The sequence below is a fragment of the Cajanus cajan genome, chromosome 3 (genome assembly GCF_000230855.2).
Source record: "Cajanus cajan strain Asha chromosome 3, NIPB_CcT2T_4, whole genome shotgun sequence".
Classification (NCBI taxonomy): Eukaryota; Viridiplantae; Streptophyta; class Magnoliopsida; order Fabales; family Fabaceae; genus Cajanus; species Cajanus cajan.
The window spans coordinates 48261073-48282639 of NC_138519.1; positions in this window are offsets into that span (position 1 = coordinate 48261073).

The window sequence follows — 21567 nt, forward strand, 5'->3', positions numbered from 1 at the left end:
CTAAGAATCACTTAATAACCAAGCCTTATCAAGTAAAAATCACTAAGCCTTTTCCACTTTTCTCACAAAACAATTTTGGCACAACAATAAAGTGTGTGTGTGCACGTTACTCCTAGTAGGCAAAGCAAGCCTTCTAAACGGAAATGGATATAAAGATAAAACCCTAAACAATTATACTACCAAAAGCTTTAAAACATGCAAAAGGAAAGCATTTAAAACATATACTAGTCGAGGTCCTAGGTGAAGGTTTTCAAATCACCTTCAACTACACGAAATTAAACCAAAATGAAGAGGTTTAAAAATGGCCAATTACAAGCCAAAATAAATAAAGGAGGCCCAAATACAAGTGGCCCAAAAGAAAGCAAGCAAAAATATGAATAGACAAAAATTTAAGGTCTTCAACTCCTCCACTTGGGTTCCTTCACAATGAGCAAACTTGTTAGTCCTCTCCAAGTGTTTAAACACTCCCTTTTGTGTGGTGTAAATCCCTCCAAAGGCTAGGTTTGGATTCGGTTCACTCCTCCACTCAAATCCACCAAAAGTTTGCTAGTTTGCTAGATAGGTTCTTCACCTACATTCAAAATGAAACCAACCCAAAGAGCAAGAGTCCAAGAAATAAAAACTGAAAAAGCACAATTAGGAAAGGCTAAACTTAGAGAGAATTGATTGAGACAAAACAAAAGAGGCCAAAGAAAAGACAAACTAAAATTAAGACTCAATTAAAAATAGGAAGCACACAAAAGAGTAATCCTAGAATGGCACTAAAATGGATTAGTGTTTAAGCCCACTTGATTAAGTCTTTTATATGATTCGGTCCAACCACTTTTAAGGTCTCAAAATAGGTTCAAAATGTCATAAGTCCAACTCCAAAAGCAAAGGTAATGGTCCAAGTCCACAAGTCTAGCAACAACTCCTTTTTGGTCCAAAATTTTTTGATCCCCTTTTTTTTTTTATTCTATTTTCACGTCACTTTTTTTGTTCTTCATATTCCTTGGGTCCAATTTCTTTTCTTTAATGTTCAGCCCATTTGTTGCTTAGGTTTTGCACTTTTGGGTGGGAAGAAATTAGGTCAAATTTAGGAGAAGGAGAGGTTTTAGGGAATCTTTTTAGTGGAATTGGTCTTGTACTATTTAGGACAAGTTGTTTTGTACTAGATTTCTAGAACACCTTTTAGATTCTTTTAGGGTTTTTCATACAACCAAAATTAGACTAAATTAAGTGGAAATGCAAGGAAGTGGGGCGGCAATGCATGTGCAAGGAAACATTTACACATGGATATCAAAAATCACATAGAACATGCTAGGACTAAGTAGCATGCATGAATGACTCCTAGATGGCTCCTATATGTCACGCCCACTTAGAATGATGCATCATGGTATTTTTGTTCATGTATTCATGCAAAGGTGTTTGGCACATACATGGAATTTTTTTTGTAGACAAATTATAGGAAAATAAAATTTGACAAAACTTAGGTGGATTCAAAAATCAAAAGCATGTTCAAAGTATGTTCTTCATGTTCATATGAGACTCAACCCTAAAAATAAAAAAGCATGGCACACCTAACAATGGAAACCTATAATATTAAAGGAAGGCTCACAAGGAACAAAGAATGAGCCCTAAACTATTCGGCCACACAAGAAATGACAAGGAGTAGATAAAATGACCGAATAGGAAAAACAAGCAAGAAGACAAGGAAGACAAGATTTTACCCTTGATGAACCTTGGCTCTAGATACCACTTGATAGGATCCTCCCTTCCATGGATGATTTTGACTCTTGAAGAGGGAATCCTTTACTCAAAAAACATTGGAAAAAGAAAAGGTTTTTAAAGATCCAACAATGGTCTTGATAACCAGAATTGGGTTCAGGGGTCGGTTACGTGTAGGGAAGGTATTAAGCACGGTACCCTATGATGAAGTTAACATGATAAGAATTAATAAATTAAATATTGAATCCCCTTTATTAATATTTATTTACATATTTAAAATTTAAATTATACGACTAACCCTAAAATATCTACATGATTGCGTTTATTATAAATAAAAGATAGAGATAAAGATGAGAAATAAAAGATATAGAAGAAAATTGATTGAAATACCTCTTGAACGAGCTCTATTGAATCTTCAAATATGGAGAAGGTGCTTTGTGGCGACCTTTCACACTATAGTATGCCTCACAATATCAAGAAGTATAATAGAAGGGAGAGAGAAGATAGAGATGTCACACAAATCTCAAGAAATACAATAGAGGGAGAGATATAGAGAATTTTCGTGCTCAAAGGAGTCTTATTCAAAATTTGTCTGGCCGCCTTGAGAACTGTGCCCGAGGCTTCTATATATAGGAATCAGAAGAGGGCCAGAACGACCTGTTCTGAATTTGGAACGGCTCGTTCTGGGTCAATCGTTATGTGCAAATTACACACCCTGAAGGCTCGTTCCAACGTAGAAATTAACACAAAGTTGCCCTTTCCAAAATGGCCCGCTCCAAATTTGACATGTTTGGAACGACCCGTTCCAGCCAAGACTCTTTAGGTGTTTTAGTCACGTTGGAACGACCCGTTATGATATTGAACGGCCAGTTCTGGGGTTCGGAACGGCCCGTTCCGATTTTGGAACATCCCGTTTTGGGCTACTAAAACCACCTTATTTGGCCTTTAGGCCTTTTAATGTCTTGTCTTATTGTTTGCCTGCTTCAGAAGCTCCTTCCCTTCATAACTGAAGTCCATTTCCTTGTTTGTGTGCCCCTGGACGAAATTGGGTGTCTACAACTGCCCCTCTTTACTCGTCCTTTGGAGTAGCTATGTGTTTCTTTTTCAAAGGCAAGTAAAGACATAGACATTTCATTTGGGTCTCCTCCTCGTCTCTTTGGTGTTGGCGCTTCTACGTTCCTTCTCTTGGATAGGTGTATTTGCTCATGTCCTCGCCCTTTAGAGTAGTTGAGTGTTGGTTGCATACTCTATTGGGTAACAAGGCTGACGAACTGTACACTTGATCTTCGATCTTCAAGTAGATGCTCCATTGTTTCTCTTGTGATAGTGCATTCTTTTATTTGTAGCTTGTTGAAGAGGGAGGATTTTCGTAGCTCAGCTTCCCTCACGGCTTTGTCGTATACCAGATTGGGAGATCACTAGAGTCTCTCCAGACCTTTCCCTCACGACTTTGTCGTATATCAGATTGGGAGGTGAGTACAGTCTCTCTAGACCTTTCCCTCACAGCTTTGTCGTATACCGGATTGGGATGCGAATACATTCTCTCCAGACCTTTCCCTCACGACTTTGTCGTATACCGGATTAGGATGTGAGTACAGTCTCTCTAGACCTTTCCCTCACGGCTTTGTCGTATACTGGATTAGGATTTGGGTACAGTATCTCCAGACCTTTCCCTCATGGCTTTTTCGTATACCAGATTGGAATGCGAGTACAGTCTCTCCAGACCTTTCCCTCACGGCTTTGTCGTATACCGGATTGGGATGCGAGTACAGTCTCTCCAGACCTTTCCCTCACGGCTTTATCGTATACTAAATTGGGATTTGAGTATAGTCTCTCCAGATGATGGAAGAAGTAGGAGAAGTGATGAATGATCCTCTCCTTAGCTCCTTCTAGGCACGAATCTTCTTCAAAGGAAATAAAACCAAAGTGAAGAACACTTTAGAAGGAGAAGAACTTGCGGATTGGAAGGCCTAAGCCTTAGAAGGAAGTATCCAAGCTCAAGCAATCAAGAGATTGCTCACTTCAAAGAGAAGGAACTAGGGTTTCCTAAGGTGTTTGAAGGCATTCTCTCTCGCTGATGGAAGAGCACGGGCTAAAGGCCCAACCACTAGAGCTATGGCCAGGAGGTTACTTGAAGATTTGACTGCTTCAGAGCTTAGTGGGCCCAATGGGCTTGGTGGGCCTAGGGTGCTTCTCACTTGGGCTTTGATTGATTGAACACCATGTTTAATTGTATTTTCTTAGTATAGGAATTTACTTTGATGTTGGTCTTGTATTTGGACCATAGATTAGGGTTTAGGTGTCTTGGGCTTAATTTTGGGCTTCTTGGGCTTTGGGCTTTTGATACCCAATATTGGGCTCATTCTTCTCCTTGTAATTTTTCCTATTCATTGTATTCATTAGACCATTGTATTTTGGTCATTAGATTAGGGTTTAAGGAGGTTTAGTAGTTCATTTGAATTAGGACAAATTAGGTTAAATTTAGGATGGATTTAAGTTGCATTTAGGTCACACTTTTGGCACCACCATGGCTGCACAAGTGTGACACCGAAATGCAACCCTAAATACATACTAAATTCAGCCTAATTCACATTTAGCTCTACATGACCGGTTAAGCACATGTGACACAAGGTTTGAATTCAAATTTGAATTTGAATTCAAATCTTGGCGCCAACATGTGACCTCTCATGTGGCGCCAAGTGTCTTCCTAAATTCGGTGACCTATATGTTCCCTCCTAACACATTTTGTATTCACTTTTGAACATAATAGAAATTTGTGAGTCATTGGCCGAGTTTCCTCTCTCAAAAGTCTCCAACCACTCACCTTCAAAAACCCTAGGCTAGTTGTCTACTTTCCTACTTTTTGAAGTGAGAATCCATTGATGCTTGAGCTTGGATGCTTCCCTCCTAAACTTTGGAAGAGTGTATCCGTGAGTTCGTAGTCTTCAAGTGCTCTTAGTTGTGGACTCAAGTCTCCTTTGAAGAAGATCCGGCCTAAGCAATTCCGTGGAGAAGAATCTCCTTCACTTCTCCTAGTTTTGCTATCAATTTTGGTATCAAGAGCAAGGTCTTCAAGGAGATAAGTGTTCTTCATTTTTGTGTCCGTGTTCTTGTGTTCTTGTGTTTGTCTTGTCTTAATTTGAGTTTCAATTTTCGGATCTATATTTTGATGTTCTTGTGTTCATAGATCCATTGTTGATTATTTTTGAATTTCTTCCTCAATCAACTTGTTTAGGAACTATTTGCTTTGTGCTAATTTTGATTTTATTTTGAGTCTCTCCATTCCTTGTATGTGTCCGTGATTGGACCTCATGCATATACATTAGATTTTGTTTTTGAATCCTTGTTTTGTCTTAGAAGTTTGTGTTTAGTCCTTATATGTTGCAAATTCTTTGAATAGCATGTTTAACCTAGTGTTATTTTGAATTTTGTGTCTACATTGTTGATTCGGTCATACTTCATTTGTGCCTACCTATATGTGCTTTTTCTTTTACCTTATTGTGTTCATGATTTGCTATTAGTCCTAGCAAGTGTCCTTAGAGTTAGGTTTCCATTGTGTTCTTAAAGTTTTCAAATCACTTTCCATTGAAAAATCTTATAAAAACATTTATGATTCAAAATTTCAAGTACTTCTAGTGCATTATCTTTGGATTCAAGTTTTAAAAAAAATATATATAGTTTAAGGCTGGAAAAACAGAGTTAAAACAGAGCCTAAAGTGTTCAAAAGATCAAAAGAAAAGAGTTCATAAGGAAGCCAAATCAAAACCTAAAGATTAGTGCACTAGTTTCTCAAGTTTACTTGAATTTTGACCTAATTTTTGGCTAACTTATAGTCTCGGTTTCTATAGCTTGGAATCATAGAAAAATTTGAAAAAAAAGGCAAACACCTTCTCTGGAGTCTTAATTTGAGACTAGAAAAATAAAGAATTAAAAAAAAAATATATAAGACATTTTAAATTGAAAAAGCCGTGAGGTGTGTATTGATAGAAAATCATTTGATTCCTTGTTATTGTTTTGACTACTACTTGTTCTATACTCATCCAATTGCTTTCAAATTTTTTTTGTTTTGTTCATCTACTCTAGTACCTATCTAGGAACATTCCTAACTGAGTGCTAGCTTTATTTTGGAGTCTTAATTTTTAGTTTTACTTGTTGAACCTCTTTGTGTCTTGTCATATACACCTATTACTCTTAATTTTGGTATAAGCTTTCCAAATTGTGCTTTATTGCTTGTCTAGTTTTCTTTCAATAACTTTCCTGTGCTGGAAGTGGCCTTAAATCCTTGCTCAAGGATCAAGCATTTCTCAACAAAGAGTAGGAAAATTTTGGACACTAAGACTACAAAATTTTGACCTAATTTAGTGACCTAGTTTTTCCTAAACTTCCTTCACTTGAGTGACCATTCCTTTCACCTTGTGAGGAGCTTCCATTAACCACTTTTGTTGTGTTCATTGTGCAGGTCCAGGAGAATCTTATTTCAAGGATTAGTGGCGGATTAAAACACTTGAACAAGTGTTAGAAAAGTTGATCAACCAATCCGTCACTAATTGGGTCACAAAAGCCGTCATTAATTGTTTTCCTAGGCTAGTTTAAATTTTGCAATCTCTTTTGTATTTTTAAACCAATTTGTAAAGCTTGGAGGGAGTATTAAGAAGCTGGTCAGGTATATCTAAACCTTGGTAGCTCACTCACGTGTAGTACTATTGGAAGTGGCTTGGAAATTTCATATGTTTCAAGCTTCCACTTAGGGCAAACCGACTAGTTGCTTAATCTTGCTTTCTTTAAGTGTTTGATCTTTAATTTGTTTACTTTTTCTGCCTTATTTCGACTAGAATTGTGTAGCTTTTAATTGTTCACGTTGAGCTTAGATTGCATAACAAACCAATTGAGAAAAGCATACAAATTTTTTGTGAAAAGCTTTAGGGGATTGGAAATACCACAAAGGAGTTTAGTGCTTTCCACTTGAAAAGGCTTGGTTATTAAGTGGCTCTTTGTAGCTCACCTCCCTTGATAGTGCAACTTGTACACTTAGACTTCCAAGTGCTATTTTCATTCCTAGAAAATACCAAAAACATTTTATAACTTTTTGCATAGCATATAAAATTCTCTTTGCTTAATCATGAGTCATATTTCTCAAAGTAGTAGTGACTTTGAATCTCCTAAAAGTTTTAGAAGAATTGTTAAGGAGGTTGAGGCACTAAAACTTTGGAAGCAACAAGAGGTACTTCAAAAAGAAAAAGAGAAAATTGAAAGAGAAGTACAACTAGTTGCTTTAGAGGAAGAGATAAACAAGATCAAGCTAAGAGAAGAAAAACTTTTGAAAAAAATTCATAAACATAAAAGCTAAAAAAGTTCTTCCACTAAGAGTTCAAATGACTCTCAAAGCCAAGAAAATGAAGGTAGTTTGAACATGGATGCATACTACCAACCTACACCTAGGAGAGTCATTAAAGAACACAAAGTGAGGGAATCAAGGGTTGATCTCCCTTACTTTCATGGAAAAGAAAATGTGGACGCTTACTTAGATTGGGAGATGAAAGTGGGGAAAATCTTCACTTGTCATCAAGTAGGTGAGGAAAGAAAAGTTCCTTTGGCCACCCTAGCTTTTCAAGGACAAGCCATGTATTGGTGGACATCCTTGGAAAGAGAGAGAAGACTTCACAATGATCCTCCCATCACTTATTTGAATGAGTTGAGGAGTGCTATGAGAAGAAGGCACATTCCTTCTTATTATAGTAGGGAGCTTATGGATAAGCTCCAAAGACTCCAACAAAAGAGTATGAGTGTTGAGGAGTATAGGCAAAAAATGGAGTTGTATCTCATGAGGGCTGGGATAAGGGAAGAAGAAAGATTGACCATTGCTAGATTTCTAAGTGGTCTTAATTTTGACATAAGAGATAGAGTTGAGTTACTCCCTTATAGGGACCTTGATGATTTGGTCCAACTTTTATAAGGGTGGAACAACAAAATTTGAGAAAAACTTCTTTTAAAGGTAAAAATCAATCTAGCTCTTATGTTAAGAAAGACTACAAGAGGGAAGGTCAATTTGATACCTCTAAGAAATTTGGCAAAGGTCTTGAAAAAGAAAAAGAAAATGAGAAAAATAAAAATATTGTCACTTCTAGTAGCAAAACTAGTGATATCAAATGCTTTAAGTGTCTTGGGAGAGGTCATATAGCTTCTCAATGCCCAACTAAAAAGGTGATGATTTTGAAGGGGCAAGACATTTATAGTAGTGTTGATGAATCTAGTTCCACTACTTCAAGTGATAGTGAATCAAGTGAGGAAGACCATCCCATTGAAAGTGCATATCCTTGTTGATGTGAATCAAGAAGAAGCAATAATGGACTAGGAATTTAAGTAGTTTGGGACTGAATAATTAATAAGTTCATTATCTTATTTTTAATGTAATTTTCGTTTTATTTTATTTTATTAAATAAATATGATAGGTTGCCTTGCCTTTTAGGTTGCTAAGGGGAAATAAATGCTAGTGGGAATTTATTGCTTAGTTAGTGGGCTAGTGAAGAGTCAATATTAAGTGTTAGTGGGAATTTATGTCATCTTGCCCATCTAAGCTTATAAATAGGAACCATTTGTAAAAGTTTGGAGAAAAATGAATTATTCAGAATTTGGATATTTTTTCAATTGAGAGGATTTTCTCTCTCTAGGTTCTTAGGAACTACTTTTGATTCTTATCCTTGAATTTCCTAATTCAAAGTGGCGAATCTTCCTCAACTTATCAATCTTTAGGGATTGTGGCGTTGTTCTTCCATTTCTTACCTCAATCCATATTTTTTTTCTTTTAATTTCTTAATTATGAGCTTTCCAACCTAGATAGATCCGTAAAACGAATCCATCCCTCTGGGTTCATATCACTTGTGATGGTCAACTTCTAATGATTAGAAGGCTTCTAGGAAACCAACCTCATGAGTCTCACCTTTCACAAAGAGAGAATATTTTCCACACAAGGTGTAAAATTCTTGATAATGTTTGTTCTCTCATTGTGGATAGTGGGTCGTGTTGCAATTGTTGTAGCATAAGGTTGGTGGAGAAGCTTGGTCTTACTATTATTCCCCATCCGAAACCATATCAACTTCATTGGATTAATGAAGATGGGGATATCAATGTTGATAAACAAGTGAAAGTCAAGTTCTCTATTGGTAACTATGAAGATCAAGTGGTTTGTCACATAGTTCCAATGGAGGCTTGCCATATTTTGTTGGGAAGGCCATGGCAATTTGACAAGAAAACCATGCATAATGGCCTTACCAATGAAATCACTTTCACCCATAAAGAAAAGAAATTTGTACTTCATCCTTTGTCTCCTTCACAAGTGATAGAGGATCAAGTACAAATGAAATTGAAAAGAGAAGAAGAAAAAAAAACTTGATTAAAAAAAAAACAAAAAGGAAAAGAAGCATAAGTCTTCAAAGAAGAAGGAGGAAGAGAAACCTCTTCTAATAAAAGGAATTCAACAAGAACCTTTAAAACAAACTTCAATTGTTGAAAAGCCTTCACATTCTTCTTTGTAGAGGTGTGCTTCAGTGTCATAATTTAAACATTGAGCTTAGTTCTTTACCTCCTCAAGTTTCTCATTTATTAAAAGAATTTGATGATATATTCCCTAGTGATGGTCCAAAAGGCCTTCCTCCTTTTAGGGGTATAGAACATCAAATTGATTTTGTGCCTGGGGCTAGTCTACCCAATAGACCAGCCTATAGGACAAATCCTCAAGAAACTAAGGAGATAGAGAACCAAGTCCAAGAACTTTTGGATAAGGGGTGGGTGCAAAAGAGTTTGAGTCCCTGTGCTGTGCCTGTATTGTTAGTGCCCAAGAAAGATGGAAAATGGAGAATGTGTTGTGATTGTAGGGCCATTAACAATATCACAATCAAGTACAGGCACCCAATCCCTAGACTTGATGATATGCTTGATGAATTACATGGTGCTTCTATATTTTCTAAAATTGATCTTAAAAGTGGTTATCACCAAATAAGAATTAAAAAGGGTGATGAGTGGAAAACTGCTTTTAAGACCAAATTTGGATTGTATGAGTGGTTAGTTATGCCTTTTGGTTTAACTAATGCACCAAGTACATTCATGAGTCTTATGAATCATGTCTTGAGAGAGTGTATAGGAAAATTTGTTGTTGTTTATTTTGATGACATATTAATCTATAGTAGGTCTCAAGATGATCACTTAGGACATCTTAGAGAAGTTATGATGATCCTTAGGGAAAACCAATTATTTGCAAATCTTGAAAAATGTACTTTTTGTGTGGATCATGTGGTTTTCCTAGGGTTCATTGTAAGCAAAAATGGGGTTCATGTGGACCCCGAGAAAATCAAAGCCATTCAAGAGTGGCCCAAGCCTAAAAATGTTAGTGAAGTTAGGAGTTTTCATGGACTAGCAAGTTTTTATAGAAGATTTGTGCCTAACTTCTCTAGCATTGCTTCACCCTTGAATGAGCTAGTAAAAAAAGATATTTTATTTGATTGGACTTCAAAGCATGACCAAGCATTTCAACTTCTTAAGGATCAACTTACTAATGCACCTATTTTAGCTCTACCAAATTTTGAAAAGACTTTTGAGCTAGAATGTGATGCATCAGGAGTTAGCATAGGAGCTGTGTTATTGCAAGGAGGACACCCCATTGCATATTTTAGTGAAAAACTAAAAGGTGCCTCCCTCAATTACCCTACCTATGACAAGGAGTTGTATGCATTGGTTAGAGCCTTACAAACTTGGGAACACTACCTAGTGTCCAAAGAGTTTGTCATTCATAGTGACCATGAGTCACTTAATTATTTAAGAGGTCAAGGTAAGTTAAATAAGAGGCATGCCAAATGGTTAGAGTTCCTTGAACAATTTCCATATATCATTAAATTCAAGAAAGGAAAATCAAATGTTGTTGCTGATGCTTTATCTAGAAGATATACTTTGCTTGTGTCTCTAGGTACTCAAATTCTTGGATTTGATAATATTAGGGATTGTATGAGGAAGATCTTGAGTTTGGTGATAATTATAAAAAATGTCAACAAAAAGCTTTTGTTGGTTTCTATATGGTTGAGGGGTATTTGTATAAAGAAGGAAGGTTATGCATACCCCAAGGATCCATTAGGAAATTATTAATAAAAGAGAGTCATGAAGGTGGGCTTATGGGGCACTTTGGTGTTGAGAAAACCCTTAGTTTGCTAAAAGAAAAATTTTATTGGCCCCATATGCGAAAAGATGTCCAAAGGCATTGTTTTAGATGTTTGGCTTGTTTACAAGCTAAGTCTAAAGTAATGCCTCATGGTACATACACACCTTTGCCTGTTGCTTCTTCTCCTTGGGTAGATATTAGCATGGATTTTGTGCTAGGTTTGCCTAGAACTCCAAGGGGAATGGATTCTATCTTTGTGGTAGTGGACCGTTTTAGTAAAATGGCTCATTTTATTCCATGCCACAAAGTAGATGATGCAAGCAACATTGCAAAAATCTTCTTTAGAGATGTGGTTAAACTCCATGGGCTTCCTAGGACTATAGTTTCAGATAGAGATACAAAGTTCCTAAGCCACTTTTGGCGTGTCTTGTGGTCAAGACTAGGAACCAAACTCCTCTTTTCAACTACTTGCCATCCTCAAACAGATGGCCAAACTGAGGTAGTGAATAGATCTCTGTCAACTATGCTTTAGGGCAGTCCTAAAGGGTAATCACAAATCTTGGGATGAGTTTTTGCCTCACATTGAATTTGCCTACAATAGGGTAGTTCACAAAACTACCAATATTTCTCCTTTTGAGGCTGTGTATGGGTTTAATCCTTTAACTCCTTTGGACTTGATACCTCTTCCTAATGTTGAACATTTCATTCATAAGGAAGGGGCTTCAAGGGATGATTTTGTTAAGAAACTTCATGAAAGGATTAAAACTCATATTCAAAATCAAAATGAGAAATATGCAAAACAAGGAAGTAAAGGCAAGAAGTCTATGATCTTCGAGGAAGGTGATTGGGTTTGGCTTAACTTAAGAAAAGAACGTTTTCCAAATCAAAGGAAGTCCAAACTCAGTCCTAGAGGAGATGGTCCCTTTCAGGTCTTACAGCGTATCAATGATAACGCTTATAGACTTGATTTACCCTCTGATTATGGAGTCAGCACCACTTTTAATGTTAGTGATCTTAAACCTTTTGTAGGTTAAATTTAGGATGGATTTAAGTTGCATTTAGGTCACACTTTTGGCACCACCATGGCTGCACAAGTGTGACACCGAAATGCAACCCTAAATACATACTAAATTCAGCCTAATTCACATTTAGCTCTACATGACCGGTTAAGCACATGTGACACAAGGTTTGAATTCAAATTTGAATTTGAATTCAAATCTTGGCGCCAACATGTGACCTCTCATGTGGCGCCAAGTGTCTTCCTAAATTCAGTGACCTATATGTTCCCTCCTAACACATTTTGTATTCACTTTTGAACATAATAGAAATTTGTGAGCCATTGGCCGAGTTTCCTCTCTCAAAAGTCTCCAACCTCTCACCTTCAAAAATCCTAGGCTAGTTGTCTACTTTCCTACTTTTTGAAGTGAGAATCCTAAATATATTCAAACTATGCTAGCAAAACAAGAAAAGAGTGTTCATAACAAGATAGGCCCATGTTGAATATTTGGTTTGGGCCTTCCAAACCCATAGGGCCCATTGGGCCTTGACTGGTCCAATCTTCCATGTCTAGCCCACTCCTCTTGGATCTTTGAGTGTGTCACCTCTTGCATTCCCAAGTATGATTCCATCATCCCCTCCCTCTTGAAAAGGATTTGTCCTCAAATCTAGAGGATGTATGGAAGAAAAATTAGCACCTACATGTAAAACATGCAAGGAATAAGAAGTGAGATGGTAAGAAAAAAGATCATGGATCCTAAGAGGAGTCCTACTATCTAACCTAACAAAGAAAGATAAAATATTAGACTCTCTAAACATAGAAATAGGCTCCTCTCCTAAGCATAACCTAGAAGTAAAACCTAAAAATGTGAAAACACTATGACTAAGACAACGAAAAGAATGATTTTTAAACACTACAATATCTTGCCTAAAGTACCCTAAATGGTAACCTAGGCTTTTCCTAAAATATAAAGAAAAAACTACTAGAAAACGCCCTAAATTTTTTTGGATTTGATTGTTTACTAGATACTCATAATCATATAAGCTATATTTATCTTGTAGGGAAGGAAACATATTAAGTTCAAAAGAGTAAGAACTTCCTATAAGATCAAACATAGAATATAGATTATTACAAGTTGTATCTAGTAAACAATGTAAACCGAAAATTGGGTGCTTTATGAGATCCAACGAAATACTTCCTTCCTTGTGCACCTTCAAGGAAGTAGTATAAGGAGTAACACTAGAAATAGTCCACTCCTTCTTCACTATATCTCGAAGTTGAGAAGAATTCTTTGCTTGAAATTTATTTTGTTCCTCATTCTCAACTTTAAGATAAGTGGCAGCATTAAGATAAGAGTCAAGACTTTTATGAATAAAGAGAGTTCTTTTCAAAGCTTGTTTAGTAATAAAATAACTCTCTTTTGTCACATAGGTCTTAGTGGAGTCCCCTTTATCCACACTCTTTCCTTCTTTCATTTCTTTGATTCTTTTTCTTTTCATTTGTTTTTGATCCTCAAACACTTGGGGTGGTGTTAAAGGATTAAAAACAATTTCCTTATTTTTATGAGTGAAGGTTATTTTTTTAGTGAGGCCATCATGTATAATGTGTTTATCAAATTTCCATGGCCTACCAAGCAAAATATAACAAGCTTCCATAGGGATCACATCACATAAAACTTTGTCTTTATAATCCCCTATAGAAAACTTGACCTTCACTTGTTTATTCACCTCTAATTCCTCACATTCATTGAGCCAATGAAGTTTATAAGGTTGAGGATGAGGAATGGTGGTAAGGGCTAACTTTTTAACCAACCTTGTGCTACAACAATTAGAACAAGAACCACTATCAACAATGAGAGAACAAGATCTTTTAGAAACTAGACATCTTGTGTGAAAGATGTTCTCTCTTTGTGATAGTGATGTGGGACAAGGTTGGCTTCCAAGAAGCCTTTTGATCATGAGAAGATCACCATCAACAGGATATAGCTTTTCAATTTGATGATCTTCCTTACTAGTGTCACTATCACTTGAAGTGGTAGAGCTAGATTCATCAAGACTACTATAAATGTCTTGTCCTCTCAAAATCATGACATTTTTAGTTGGACATTGAGAAGCTATATGGCCACTCCCAAGAAATTTAAAGCATTTGATGTCACTAGTTTTACTACTTGAAGTGACAACATATTTATTTTTATCTTTTTCTTTTTCTAATTCTTTTTCTTGACCCTTACTAGAGTTTTTAGAAGAGTCATATTGACCCTCCCTCTTGTAGTCTTTCTTGATATAAGAGTTAGCTTGAGTTTTTCCTTTAAAAGAATATTTCCTCAAATTTTGTTGTTCCACCCTTATACAAAGTTGGACCAAATCATCAAGGTCCCTATAAGGAAGTAACTCAACCCTATCTCTTATATCAAAATTTAGACCACTTAAAAACCTAGCAATTGTCAATCTTTCCTCTTCCCTTATTCCAGCCCTCATGAGATATAACTCCATTTTTTGCCTATACTCCTCCACACTCATGTTCTTTTGTTGGAGTCTTTGGAGCTTATCCATAAGCTCCCTACTATAATAAGAAGGTATATGCCTTCTTCTCATAGCACTCCTCAACTCATTCCAATAAGTGATTGGAGGGTGATGGAGGAGGCCCATGGGCTAAGGGCCCAACTACTAGAGCAATGGCAAGAAGGATGCATGAAGAGTGGGCCCAAGCCCAAGAAAGGCCCATCACTTTATTTTGTTGGGCTTTAGCTCAAGCCCATTAGATTAGGGTTAGTATAGGGTTGGGCCTTGGTGCCTTGTATTTTCTTTTGGGCCTTGTATTTTCGGCCTTTGTAGTGTAGGAATTACATGTAGAGGTCATTTGGAATTTAGGGTTAATTAAGGTTGCATGTGTATTTTCATTAGCATGTAATTAGCCTTGCATTTGATATGCATTTCGGCCATGTGCACACATGCACATGGTGTGATCTAAATGCAATTCAAATGAGAAGCTAATCACATGCCAAATGATGAGCACATGGGAGGTTCCGGGTTTGGCTCCCAAAATTTGAATTTTGAATTCAAATTTTGGGCGCCTAAGGTTAAGTAACCATACCATGGTTTCACTTAACCTTAGGCTAACCCAAGGAACACTTAACCTAATTTTTCCTATATATTCTCTTTGGCCGAGAGTTTGAGACACTTTTAGAATTAATTGAAAGAGATTTCTTCACTTGAAAACTCTCCCTCCGAAAGTCCCTTTGGTTTCCTACTCTACCCTCCTTGAGTGCTTCTCTTTGTAGAGCTAGGACATCCTTTTCTTCCGTGGAACTTAGCTAGAAGCAAGCTTCGGCCACCTTGAGTCTCTTTGGAGCTCCAATCCTTGAAGCCTCTTACAAGGATCCGTGGAGACTTAAAGTTCTTCCTATGTGCATCCAAGTGGAAGCACATCAAGTGGTATCAAGAGCATCCGGTTTTGTCTTCAAGAGATAAGTTTTGATTCTTATCTTTTGTGGTGATCCGTGGAAATTTGTTTTCAATTTTTGTTCATCTTATCTTTGAGTTCTTGTCACATGAGAGTTGCTTCATTCCTAGATCTAATTTTGCCTTAAAATTTGATGGATCTAGTTTCATGTTGCTTTGAATGATTCATATATGCGCCTATGTAATATGCTTTCATGAATCATGCTAACTTCTTGTGCTTAATTAGGAAATTTCTGCCTATGATCTTTTTATTTTCTTTGAGTCATATTTGAAATTTTTTTCGGTCAATTGAATGCTTGAGTATTTTATTTTGAAATCCATGTCTAGTAGGTTTGTGTAGTTCTTATATGTTCATCTTTCTTAGCTATGCTTGTTGATCCGTTTGAATTTTGATTTGTATCTTGAAACAATTTTTTTTGGATTTGGCCGAGATCCATAGCTTTGGTATATGCTCATAATTTTTGTTTCATTTTTGAGTTCATAAGCTACTACTAGATCATTAGTAGTTTTCTTAGAATTTTAGGTTTCCAAATTTTTGAAAATGTCTTGAAATTTTCTTTCTAATCCGAGAGGTTTGATTTTGTATAATTTGGAGTGTGCTGAAATTTGTGTTTGGAAATTCAAATTTGAATTTGTGTTTGGAGCCTAAAAATCGTGCATGTGCCATTCAAAATAGCAAGCATCAAAAGCATGTCACATTTCACTTGAATTTGAACTTGATTTCACTTGTATTTGGCAACTATTCTAAACCGGTTTTTAGTGCTACTATTAAGTGTGACCGAGAATCATATGATACATCTTTTGTGAGCAGCAAAAGGCAACTCCTAATTGATAAAAAAAATTTAGAAGAAAGATCAAAAGAAATTCCAAACATAAGTGATTAAAAAAAAAAAAGTGCTAAACCAAAATTTGAAAAGTAAAAGCCAATTAAGGAGTTTGAATTCTTATTTGTTTCTTCTCGGTTTGTACTTGTGTTTGATTCATAATAATTTTAGCTACTACATCTTTGAGTGTTTTTTTTGGTTTTGAGCATCCATTCTAGAACTATTCATAGGTCAACTCCTTCTTGTTCTAGTCAACTCATTATTTGTGTCATATAATCTTGTCATCCTTTAATCTACTCTTGTCTTTCTTTTCCTTCAATACTCTTTGCTGTTCCTATTGATGTGTTAATCAAAGAGTGGCCTTAGTTTGACCTAACCTATCTTCCTAGAAGCTAGTTCTACAAGGGTCATCAAAAGAAGCCTAAGGAAAGGAGGAGGAAGGAAGCTAGAGAGCTCTCGGTTTTGACTACTCAAATATACACACCATACACATTTTGTTGGCTAGAATTTGGTGGCTGGACTGGATTCACACCGTGAAGATTGGAGGAGTTTCAATTTTAATTGTATTTGAATATAAAAAAAATATATATAAGCATTAGTGACCGATTTTAGTGACCGATTTTACCTTACTAATTTGAATTTTTGTTCCAAAATTTGGTCACTAATCCATCACTAATTCTTTGTGGCTGTTTTTAATCCTTCATTCCAGCCACTTGTTATTTGTTGTTTATACTTTGTATTTGGCCATTTCAAGGAGTGTCTTGGGAGTGTCTTTGGTATACAACCATCTCTCCTTAAGTTTACAATTTTCGTTAGTACTTGGTGGGAGTGGTCCTTGATTGATCTTTGGTATCTCTCAAGCTCTCACCTTAGGACACGTTTAGGTAGTTTAATTTTTTGCTTAATACTTGTTTTACTAGCTTTCATACGTCTAGTTTATCATAGTTCACAAAAACATCAAAAACAATTTTCATTGAAAAGAATTTGGTAGAGATTAACTACAAAGGGGATTAGTAATTTTTACTTGAAGAGGCTTGGTTTTTAAGTGGCTCCTAGTAGCTCACCTCCCTCCAAAGTTCAATTTGTATACATAATCCTCTAAGTACTTAGTCTTAACCTTGCATAAAAACAATTGATTTTCAAAGATCATTCTTCAAAAAGCAACTTTCTCCTATAATGGAAGAGTTTTCTACTCCTCAAAGTGATAGTAATTCAAGTGATTACAATGACTTGTCAAAAGTAACACATGAATTAAGATCACTTAAGATTTGGAAGAAGCAAGAAGCCAAGCAAAAACTTAAAGAAAAACTTGAAAGAGAGGCTCAACTTGCTATCTTAGAGGAAGAGATTCATTTATTAAAGGAGAAAGAAGAAAAATTACACCACAAGCACCGAAGTAGACATAGCTCCCAACATAATTCAACCCTAGGAGAGTCAATGCATGATGATAGCCTTGCTTTAGGAGATCATTATCAACCACCTCCTAGAAGGGTGCATAGGACCCCCAAACCAAGGGAATCTAAGGTAGATCTCCCTTATTTTCATGGAAAGGATGATGTTGAGGGGTACCTAGATTGGGAAATGAAGGTAGAACAAATTTTCACTTGCCATCAAGTGAGTGAAGAAAGAAAAGTCCCCTTAGCCACCCTAAGCTTTCAAGGTCATGCCATGTATTGGTGGACTTCTCTTGTGAGAGATAGGCGTCTCCATAATGACCCTCCAATTCAATATTGGAATGAATTAAGGAGTGCCTTGAGGAGGAGGCATATACCCTCTTACTATACTAGGGAGCTTATCAATAAGCTCCAAAGACTCCATCAAAAAATATGCCTGTGGAAGAATATAGGCAAATGATGGAGTTATACTTAATGAGGGCTGGAATTAGGGAGGAGGAAAACATTACCATTGCTAGGTTTTTAAGTGGTTTGACTTTTGAAATAAGAGATAAAGTAGAGCTTCTTCCTTATAGGGATTTGAATGATTTGGTTCAACTTTGCATCAAGGTTGAACAACAAAATTTGAGAAAAGGTTTTAAAAGCTCATACTCATCATCTTATTCTAAAGTTAACTACAAGAGGGAGGGCAAGAAAAATGATTTTGAGAAAAACACTTTTCCCTCTAAAGGTCTAGACAAGGGTAAAGAAAAGGAAAAAGAGAAAAAAACAAACACTTCACACACTAGCACTAAGACTAGTGATATTAAGTGCTTTAAGTGTCTTGGGAGAGGCCACATTGCTTCTCAATGCCCTACTAAGAAAGTTATGATTTTAAGGGGCCAAGACATTTATAGTAGCCAAGATGAAGCTACTACTTCTTCATATTCAAGTGAGGATGAAGAAGAAGCAAGTGAAGGAGAATCATGTGAGGTCACTTATCCTTATAATGGGGAACTTCTTATGATGAGAAGGGTCCTCAATAACCAACCTAGTGATACACAATCCCAAAGAGAGAATATTTTTCATACAAGATGTAACATTGCAAACAAAGCTTGTTCTCTCATAGTGGATAGTGGGTCTTGGTGCAATTGTTGTAGCACTAGGATGGTTGAAAAGTTGGGTTTGACTACCACACCCCACCCAAAACCTTATCAACTTCATTGGCTTAATGATGATGGGGATATGGTGGTCAACCAACAAGTGGAAGTAGAGTTTTCTATAGGGAACTATCAAGATAAAGTTAAATGTGATGTAGTTCCTATGGAGGCTTGTCATATTTTATTGGGTAGGCCATGGCAATTTGATAAACAAACTCATCATGATGGCCTAACTAATAAAATAACTTTCACACATAAAGGTAAAAAGTTTGTGCTTCATCCTTTATCACCTTCACAAGTGATAGAAGATCAAGTACAAATGAAGGCCAAACGTGAGCAAGAAAAAGGAAAACAAAAAAAAGTTGAAAAAAAAAAACTTCTAAAAATTGATGAAAAAGAGGATTCTAGAGAGATTAATGTTCCCTCTCTAGAGATAGTTCAAGAAGAGAGTTTTCAATCAAAACCTTTACACAAAACTTCTCTCTTTATTGAACCATCTTCTCATATCCTCATGTGTAGAGGAACATTAACTTGCACTGCCACATCTTCTTTGGAAACTTCTCTACCTCTTGAGGTGAAAAATCTTTTAAATGAATTTGATGATATATTTCCTAAGGAAGGTCCAATGGGACTTCCACCTTTTAGGGGAATAGAGCATCAAATAGATCTTGTGCCTGGGGCTAGCCTTCCAAATAGACCAGCTTATAGGACTAATCCACAAGAGACCAAAGAGATAGAGAAGCAAGTACAATAGTTGTTGGAGAAGGGTTGGATTCAAAAGAGTCTAAGCCCTTGTGCTATACCAGTCATCTTGGTACCAAAAAAAGATGGAAAATGGAGGATGTGTTGTGACTGTCGAGCCATCAACAACATCACCATAAAATATAGGCACCCAATTCCTAGGCTTGATGACATGCTTGATGAATTGCATGGGTCATCCATATTTTCCAAGGTAGATCTTAAGAGTGGATATCACCAAATTAGAATCAAGGAAGGTGATGAGTGGAAAACCGCTTTTAAGACTAAGTTTGGACTATATGAATGGTTAGTAATGCCTTTTGGGCTTACTAATGCACCTAGCACATTCATGAGGTTGATGAATCATGCCCTTAGGGATTGTATTGGGCGGTTTGTAGTTGTTTATTTTGATGATATTTTAATCTATAGCAAAAGTCTAAGTGATCATGTGGATCACCTAAGGCAAGTTTTTCTTGTCCTTAGAGACAATCACTTGTTTGCCAATGTCGACAAGTGCACTTTTTGTGTAGATAATGTTATCTTTCTAGGTTTTGTGGTGAGTAAAAATGGGGTTCATGTGGACCCCGAGAAAATCAAAGCCATCCAAGAATGGCCTATTCCTACTAATGTAAGTGAAGTTAGGAGCTTCCATGGATTGGCAAGCTTTTATAGGAGATTTGTTCCTAACTTCTCTACATTAGCTTCACCTCTCAATGAGTTGGTGAAGAAGGATGTGGTCTTTGAATGGAAGGACAAACATAACTTAGCTTTTCAAGATCTAAAGCATAAGCTTACTCAAGCACCTGTTCTAGCTCTGCCTGATTTTTCTAAAACTTTTGAGCTAGAATGTGATGCTTCAGGACTTGGCATAGGAGCTGTGTTGTTACAAGGTGGTCACCCCATAGCTTATTTCAGTGAAAAACTTCATGGGGCTACCTTGAACTACCCTACCTATGACAAAGAGTTGTATGCTTTAGTTCGTGCCCTTCAAACTTGGGAACATTATCTTGTCACCAAGGAATTTGTCATACACAGTGATCATAAATCACTTAAATATTTGAAGGGTCAACATAAATTAAATAAGAGGCATGCAAAATGGGTTGAGTATTTAGAAAAATTTCCTTATGTCATCAAATATAAAAAGGGCTCTACAAATGTAGTAGCTGATTGTAGACCCCTAAAATTGTCCGGGTCGGAAATAAGACTCAAAGACTCTGGAAGACGGAAGGAAAGTCAGCCGGAAGGACTCCTAGAAGACCCTAGGATGATTCTTTGTAGGTCTAGAAGTCTTAGAGTAGCTTAGAATAAGGGTGTGTGAGGATTGGAGCTCAATACACCCTCCTAGAGGTTCAGTACGGCCGTACTGAGCCATTTAAACTACAATACGGCCGTAATGAAATCAATACGGCCGTACTGAAGTTTTTGAACTTCAGTATGGCCGTACCAAATTCAATACGGCCGTACTGTAGTTCAAAAACTCAGTACGGGCCGTAATGAAATCAATACGGCCGTACTGAAGTTTTTGAACTTCAGTACGGCCGTACCAAATTCAATACGGCCGTACTGTAGTTCAAAAACTCAATACGGGCCGTATTGACCCCCTAGGCCGTACTGCGCCTCAATCCTATAAATAGGACGTCATTGGCTCGTCCTTCCACACATTTTGGACACTTTTGGAGCATTCCTCCACCCTCTGGTTGAGTATTCTTGGGTTTTTGAGCTATTCTCTGCCCTAGAAATCTCCCCGAGAACTGATCCGACGAAGTTCTTGAGTTCATGAGCCATTAGCTTGAGACTCGAACCAGTCGAAGGGAAATCTCTTTGATTTCCGTAGTAAATATTATTTTTAGGGAAAGGAGCGAGCGAAAGTGTAGTGGGAAGGAGCGCCAAAAAGCCTCCTAACTTCTTTTTGAGTATATAAAAGCACGCTTCGAAGGTTTATTCCCAAAATCCTTTCTTTTACCGCTTTTTGATTGTTGCATTACACGTTTAAAGCTTTCATCATGTAGATAGTTTACTTACAATCGTTCTAATAAATAGGGGTAATTTAGTAATTTTATGCTATTATTTATGAAATAATCCGTCATAGGGAACCCGAAAGGGGCGTTGTGGGGTGCTAACACCTTCCCCACACGTAATCGACTCCCTTACCCAACTCTGGT